The following is an 8,985-nucleotide window of genomic DNA, read 5'->3' on the forward strand; positions in this document are numbered from 1 at the left end:
TCTTTTCTTCTAGGTTTCCTGAAGACCATATAGAAATAATATGCAAAATCCTGGTGGAGGTGATGCCTACTTTTAGTCCCAACATTCTGGAGGCAGAGGTAGGCAGATCTCTGAGCTTCTGACCAGAATGTTCTACAGAGTGAGTTCTAGGATAGTGAAGGCTACACAGAGAAACCTGCTCTAGGAAAAGAAGAGAAGGAGGAGGAGGAATTAAATACAGAACAACTCTTAACATCTGTGCCAATGCCAAGAGAAGTCTCTCTTCCTCCCAGAAGTCTTTGTGACAAGGATCTATGAAGGCACCAGTTTGAAGGACAGTAAAGTTCTGTTGGTAGACTTTTTCCATTTTGGTGGTTGTGTAAAAGATCTACCCTTCCCTTCAAAACTAAAGAAATATCACCTGAAAGTATTTAGCACAAGCTTGTTGGGCAGGGCTATTGACAGGAAAGTATGTGCGTGTTTTCTTCTCGTGTGCTTAGTTTCAAACTTATAAATTAGTGGTAAGTTTCCACTCTGACACCCAGAGGAGCAAGTGTTGGTTCACCAAAGATTAGAAGACGCTGATGACTTTTTAAATTTTAAGGACACCTAAATTCAAGAATCGTAGAAATTAACATGAAAGGAAAGAGAGAAGCAAGGGACATAAAGTAGGATTTCGTTGCAATAGTATTCATGTGACGTCATCCTATTTCTATGACCTGGGCCATGATGTGGCCATATTAAATACTATAGCTGTCAATTCTAATGCAGAACATTCTAAAACAAGACAATGGAGTCAGGAAGCCTGGGCCTCCTTCCTTGCATGCTTGCAATGAGTGTGAAAGGCCTCACTCGGATACTTTGAATGACTTCTTCACAAAGATGTTGGTATGCGTATGTTATAAAATGAGAGCAGGTAAGAGAGAAAGGGAAACAATCATGTTTGCTCATTTGAAAATTCCCCAAAGAACTGGTTGCATTTGATTGACCGAAGCCAAGTACCCACATGTATATGCTCTATCGAGAACTCCAAAGTTAAGACCATGATGTGCTAGTTAGTGGACAGAGAGTAGCCCTAATGTCCTTGCAAAACACATTCCATACTTCCTATTCTCCAAACCCCATGGAAACACAGTTGTCTCAATTGGAAGTTATAAAATTCCCAACCTGCTATATATCTCATTCCAAATAATTCAGTGAACATTTCCAGAGAGATACATCGCTCCCAAAAGAGAGAAGAGTTGCTGTTCCTAATATCATCGAGATGCCTAGGTTGTAAAATCAAATTTGGCAAATAGGAACCAGATAATAGAACATCTATAAGTATTGATGTATATAGTTTATAAATTCTAACACTGTAATGCTGAGATTTGTCAACCTTTGCTCATTACATGACATATGTACAAATACATACTACCCCTCCTGTCATCAACATAAGTATGAATATGTCCTGCCGACCTGGCTAAATTCGTATCTAAAAAGATGTTCAAACACTATTTATTTGTCTTTCCAGGTCTTGTCTCTGATGCAATTTAGTATTTTAAGTGTGCCCTTGCCTTGCACTGTGGTCATCTGGGTACCCCTGTCCATCCATTGCTCTAAGAACTGAACCCTAGCTGCTTCAGAGAGCACTCCCAAGAACTCTGGTGTTGCTTCACCTCTTTCCTTTCTTAATGCAAGTGGAAGGGGTTTTGTCTGCATAGCCATCTTGCAGTATGAATGGATACGGGAGGTTCCCAAGGTGTCCTCGGGTTCCAAGATGGCAAGGTAACCATAAATATCACATCTATGGGCTCGAGGGAAGAAATATTTAAAGCAATGGCTTAGCTCCCTGTGGTTAACCCCACCCGACAGCATCTACTGCCATCAGGAGCTTCAGTGACTACAGGGAGAAGTTCCTCCCTGGGGCCATTGGGTATTGCTTGCTGCCAGGTAAATAAGGGCTGAAGACTGCGCTGGAGAAGGACATATAATGGTGCTTCAGTGGTCATAAATGTGGAATACAAATTCTACAAAATTGCGACTGAAGACACCAATGTGCTCAATTAAAACTGGATTTATTTTACTTACTTCGCCCCTATCCAAATTCATTTACTCAGCACATTTATCCTTTTATTCAGGAGCCAATGTAAGCCTCTAATTTTAATTACATCTGCGACAACAATAATCGTATAGTAAAATGCATTCCCCTATTAACTGAACTCCCACCAAGCGACATTAACGTCAGAGTGTTGACGTTCACAGTGCTTTATCCACTGGGTGTCTTAGTACATGGCTACGCATGCTCTTTAGTGCTTCATTTTGTTTTGTGGCTGTTGCTGTTATTCTGTGGCGCTTGGAGTGTATTAAAACTGTATCCAAACTCCATCGAGCTTCACCAAGCCAAGATCGAAGCTACATGTGAAAAACAGGGACACGAGTGATCTTAAAAGTGTGACCTGACCGAAACTATTCTAGACGGCAAAGTTAATGTTTTCTGCTAGTCTTCTTTGTAATTTGGGAATGTTCAATCATTTTGCTTGCAGGCTAGCCCATCCGTCTGGGGAACTGTCTTTGTCTAGATTTTAGTCTTCTTGACAGAATCTAGTAACCTCCTATGTGTGCACTCTCAGTGTGCTATGTGAGGCTACCCAGAAGGCCTTTTCGCTCACTCTGAATGGTGCAGAGTCCACAGTTCTGCCAGTCAATGGATGCTACCTGTCCTTGAGCTGTCTGCAGGGGAATGGAGACTCTCCTTTGGAATGCTAAACCACCGAATATTCAAATAAGCTTTGAAGTCCTTTATATTTTATGTGATTTTTTTTCTAGAAATCAAATCAGACATAAGCCTATATTACACCCTGGAATTTAATTAGGACACTACAGTTTACTGACATAGTTACAGTTGAGACACACTCATGTGCCTGTCCCTACCCCAACACACACTTGCAAAAACACCCTTTTCAGTAAAGAGAGAAATTCCTATTGTTGGTACTTTCTCTGTGCAGAGAAAAGGGGCCATTTTGCTATGCGTCATTTGTTATCACATCTTACTTAAAATTTCAATGCAATGGATTCTTCATGTGGAAAGAAAGTGCATCCTGCAAACATTGAAGGTAACAGAAGTGAGTCATCTCACAACTGCATCTGGAGCAGGAGTATTAAGTATCGTGTAGCTAAGGACGAATTAGGCTTTATCTTTTGGTGGCTCTTTCATACTGCCAGAATCTTAAAAATCGTTAAGGACATTCTATAAGTACTATCCCCACAAAATGACATCACCTCACCTTTCAGTTCCCCTCAGCAACTGTGAGACCTGGGCTTTCCATCAGTCACTTCTTGCTGAAATGAGGCTGGGGACTACCTGTCTATTTCATTCGCCCGTGTTCGTTTTTGCTTCATTGTGGACAACTGAGAGTTGCTGTGGCTTTTCGTGTGTAGTGGAAATATCAGCATGTTCCTGTCATGTGTGGTTCAGGATTGCTTAGGTCCATGAGTGCTGAGCTCATAGACACATGAGCCGCATGTGTCCCTGGCCTGTCAGGGATGTGAGCATGACCCGTGTCTTACTAGTGAGTCCATACTCCTTGTCAAAGTGAAGTCTAGGGGTTGTCTACTATGTCAATATGATGATTTCCATGCAACTTTCATCCCCCCTAGAAAGCATGATGAATGGGAACCGTCCTGTAATTCCTGTTAATATATTGTTAATGTCAGATGTGATGTGATGCCAGTGGACTGTCCCAATGTACAACTACTTAATGGTGTTCGTAGAACCGAAATGTCGTAAATGTTGCATGAAATATGTTCTAAAAATAGATTTGTTTTCTATTTTTCAACACCTCAGAATTGAGGGTTCATGGGCCAATAAGTGCAATATTTAATGACTTACTCAGTGTATATAAACTAGTGTGAGAGTGACTTATGAGGAATGCGTGAGATGCTTTGATAGCCGTGTGCTTATTCAAATGATTTCTTGTAGCAGTGTTTGTCTAGTAGTGCAATTTATACAGTCAACATTTTACTGGCATCATGGGAAACTCCTCTGTGCCTACTTAAAAGTACCTTTTTCTCCCATTTATAAGTCAAACATTTAGTATCTGAAAACACATGTCTGTTTTGCCTTTTAGAATTGTGGGTTTTGTTTCTGAGAAAGAATGACTGTGAGTTTGTTTTATTAAAGTATTCACCTCTATAGTTCAGAATTTTCCCTAATAATCCTACAAGAGTGTATTAAGCAGCTACTTTAGATATCTAAGAATAATATGCATATCCAGAAGTCACCTTTTCTCCTCAGAAAAGTTGATCACATGTTCTGTCTTTGGAAACTCTCCACTCTTGTATTGTATGTATATCTTATTGATACCTAATTTTGTTCTTTGTTTGCAAGCTCAGCAAAGTCAGCCTTGGGATCTAGTAGCATTATCTGTGTCTTTTTAGTTTGTAGATAACGTTATATCCACTTTCAACTCTCAGTTGTCCACTCTGCTGTTAGAAAAGAGAGAAAAGCCAGTAAAGATGCTCGATCCATTTTGAAATGCTAATACAGACACACAATGCTCTGAACCACACTTCCTGTCCTGAAACTTCACAAAGCTGTACCCAGGCTAGTCGTTGGGCTCTCAAAAGTTAAACGTATTTCTGGATATGAAAGTTAAGCTGAATCACCAACTTAATCTCTTATTTGCTGTGTTAATTATTAAGGTAATGCCTCATTTTCATATTGTCCTCCTCATCCTTTTCATGTACTTAGCAAGCCATTATTCCTTTAGGAGGTAGGTGTTACTGAAAAATGGAGTGCAGTGGGTTCTAGGTGCCATTCTACCCATACACAGTAAATATCTGTTTTCTCTACAGCACTGGACAAGAAGCTGACATATGAAGAAGGCCAGTCATATTAAGTGACATTGGGTTGTGTGGGCAATATGTGACCCAAATGTAACCATGCCAGTCTGGAAATTGTACACAAGTCTCAAAATCCACTGAAGAAGTAGGGTGAAAATGATAGCTGAAAGACAGAGGTAGCAAAGACTTAGTGCCAAATTAAAAGGGAAATAAAAGCGGAAGCAGGTAGCTGACCACAGAATAATAATTTAAGAGTATAGTTAAATGTTCCATTTGTTATTAGGCAGTTGCTGATCACCATGTGCTCTGCTCTGTGCCGATCCAACACAGAAGGACTATGGCAAAAGGAGATGGTATGATCTAAGTGATAGGTTATGGCAGACACCGGAGCAAAAAGAATGAGTCATAAGAACTAGAAGAGTCAAGGTTGGCTCCTATGTAGGGGTCAGACATGATTCCGGGAAGAATTGAGTAGTGAGAAGACTGAGTCAAACATACAAAAGGCCCCAGGGTGTTCTCTGTAATGGAAGGAAGAGCAAGAGAATTAGCAACCATGGAGACTGAAACCCACAAATTGCCTAACTTGACTCTCTGCATTCCAATCTACATGGAGAAGGCAAGCGCTACATCACTGTATTCCCCTGACCCCAGCAGCCTCAGCTCAGCCACAAAACACGAATTGCTTTCAAGCAGCTAATTTAGACATTTGCCAATGACCCAAACCCAAGACATTGCCTAATCCAACATCACCAGGCAAACCTCTACTCAGATTTTTCTGTAGCTCCGGGTTTTGTTTAAGGGCATCGGACAATGCACAGAGAAAGATTCTACATTGTGCCAGGGTTCTTTGGCTCCTTCTTGGTGATGGCACTGTGGAACTCTTCTTGAGACAATATTTAATGCTTTCTTATTGTGATTGTGATGTTTAGTTGAAAACTACTGCTGCATAGCAAGTACTGTGACTCTTCCTGTGTCCACAGAAGCTCTTGTCTGAGTTTAAAGCTATAAAGCGTATTCACATTGTGAAATTATTATTATTATTATTATTATTATTATTATTATTACTGAAATTAATTGTGTACAAATGGTATGTGCTCTGTTAGGTAATTAGTTTGTGTGTGAATTATGTATGAAAAGTGGTTTTGTTCTCTGAGTTTATCTTGTTTTATTTTTTGAAGATTACAATAAATATCTAAGAGACTATATTCCTGAAATTCTTAGTCTTAGTCTAATGAATCTTATCTTTTGATTTATAGTGTATAATACGTGGTTTAGGGTACTATCTTTACTTCTTATAACATTTAGTTCTCCTCATTAGTAATCCCACACATAACATTGAGAGTCTGAACTGAGGGCAGAGAGTGAATATGTATTTACTTAGGGCTATTCATATCCAATGTATGAATATAGACCTAAATATAGGAGTGAGTTCCAATAATTATAAGAACTCAAGATAGATAACATTTTGTCCAACTTGATTGTTCTTGAGTTACCAAAACCTATATACTACATACTACATACTACATACTATGTACTACGTAGTATGTACTACGTACTATGTACTATGTACTAGTAGAGGATAAAGACCTGCCAAGGCAGAAACTCACCTCTGCTATCTGAAAATCACATGTTGCTATATCAGAAGCCGGAAGACCTCATGACAATTTTAACAATTTTTGCTACAATCCACAGGCATGGCATGTGGATAGGATGTGTTCTAGTTTCCTTCTCCTACTGTGACAAAAACCCATAACCAAAAGCAACTTGAAAAGGCAAGATTTATTTCAGTTTATAACTTAGAGTCATAAAGGGAATCTGGACAGACAGAAATTCAAGGCATGAACTGAAGCAAAGCCAGGAAAGGATGCTGCTTACTGGCTTGCTCTCCTGTCTTGTTCAGCCTGAGTGACCCTCTGCCCCAGACCACCTTGCCCCAGTGTGGCACCAGCCTCGGTGAGGTCTGCCCTTCCACGGCAATCATTAATCAAGAAAACTAATCAAGGCATGCAGACTTGCCTACATCATTCTGCTGGAGGCATTTCTCAACTGACCTTCCTTTTCCCGGACAACTCTAGCTTATGTCAAGTCAACCAAAAACTAGCTAGGACGGGATGTGAGAGCAAAGCACACATCATCCTATCCCAAGGTTAATGGTAAGTGGACATCACCCTATTCCAAAAGTTTCAGACATTCAGACTGTTCCTTAGCTATGAGCCTTGGGGCATGACACAATTGCTAGTACTACTTTATCCTTAGCCCAGCAAATGCATCAGTGATGCCTAGATTACTTAGGGATCTTGTGTCATTAGCTGGCGTTAGTTCTACAGATCTTCTTCCAACCAGGCCTCTCAGGATATTTGCAGGACTTCTGCACTGAAAACCAATTGACTGGGTCACGGGAAGATCCACAAGGGCAAATTGACATCCTGTGATGAACTGGGTGTTGGAGGGACAAACAAAGGTAACAAAAGGTAGGTAAAGCATGTAGCATAGGAGAAATTAAAAGGAAGGATAATAAGAATAAATTGAGGAATTTACAGTTAGATTTTCAATAAATTTTTACAGAATTCTTTCTGTTAATTTCTTATTATTTATGAAAATATATATAATAGAATCCTGTCCCTCAATGAGCTCATGCAATTGTAAGGGAAAATATGCTCTTAACATTAATAACTTGCCATAATTTGTAAACTTAATATTCCTGAAAATAACCATATAATAGAAATTGAAATGAACTTCAGAAAATTTCATGTCAACGGAACTTACAAGGATTCCCTTTGAAATATTGTAAAATATTTGTTTTTAGATTCTAATCCAGTGGCTATTAATCTGTAGGTTACAACCCCTTTGAAGGCCAAACAACCCTTTCACAGGGGTCACATATCAGACACTATGATTAATAACAGTAGCAAAATTACAGTTATGAAGTAGCAACAAAAATAATTTATGGTTGGGTGTCACCACAACATGAGAAACTTTATTAAAGGGTCACAGCATTAGGGAAGTTGAGAACCACTGCTCTAGTCCCCTATGTGTCAAGAAACTGATACAAACTCTATTAATGGTAAAAGCCCAGAAAGACTATAGATTTCTGGGTCATTCTGACCTTTTGTTGAACGGAATACAATTTGTTTTAACAATAATCTTTACCCTCAAGCCCAGTAATGCCATCTGGTCTTGACATTGCTTTAGAAAATGAAGTCATCAAAATGGGAATGGGGAACAAGAATACCCTTGGGAGGGAATTGGGAGGCAAAGTTTAGAACAAAGGCTGAAGGAACACCCATTCAGAGCCTTCCCCACATGTGGCCCATACATATACAACCACCAAACTAGATAAGATGGATGAAGCAAAGAAGTGCAGGCTGACAGGAACTGGATGTAGATCTCTCCTGAGAGACACAGCCAGAATACAGCAAATACATAGGCGAATGCCAGCAGCAAACCACTGAACTGAGAACGGGACTCCCATTGAAGGAATCAGAGAAAGGACTGAAAGAGCTTGAAGGGGCTCAAGACCCCATACGAACAACAATGCCAACCAACCAGAGCTTCCAGGGACTAAGCCACTACCCAAAGACTATACATGGACTGACCCTGGACTCCAACTGAATAGGTAGCAATGAATAGCCTAGTAAGAGCACCAGTGGAAGGGGAAGCCCTTGGTCCTGCAAAGACTGAACCTCCAGTGAACGGGATTGTTGAGGGGAGGGCGGTAATGGGGGGAGGATGGGGAAGTGAACACCCATATAGAAGGGGAGGGGGAGGAGTTAGGGGGATGTTGGCCTGGATACTGGGAAAGGGAATAACAATTGAAATGTAAATAAGAAATACCCAATTTAATAAAGATGGAGAAAAAAAAGAAAAAAAAGAAAATGAAATCATTGCTATATATTTTTCTCTCAATCATACACAGACATAAGGTGTGAAAATGAACGAGTTTATCCCCTACAAAGATGCTCACTCATTCTCTCCTTTGTTTCCTGTTGGACTGGAAAAGGACATTTTAAATAAAAGTCACAACTGGACTCTGGCCCTTGAGCTCTTCTGGAGGAATCTCTGTCTTTTCTTGCTTCTTTAACTTCTTACCCCTTAGCCACGTAGTCGAAGGACTCGTTAGTTAACAGGGGCACCTTCTAATCTCTTTTCCCTAACTTATTGTCTTAGTTAGGGTTTATACTG

This window comes from Rattus rattus, chromosome 3 (assembly GCF_011064425.1).
Source record: "Rattus rattus isolate New Zealand chromosome 3, Rrattus_CSIRO_v1, whole genome shotgun sequence".
Lineage (NCBI taxonomy): Eukaryota > Metazoa > Chordata > Mammalia > Rodentia > Muridae > Rattus > Rattus rattus.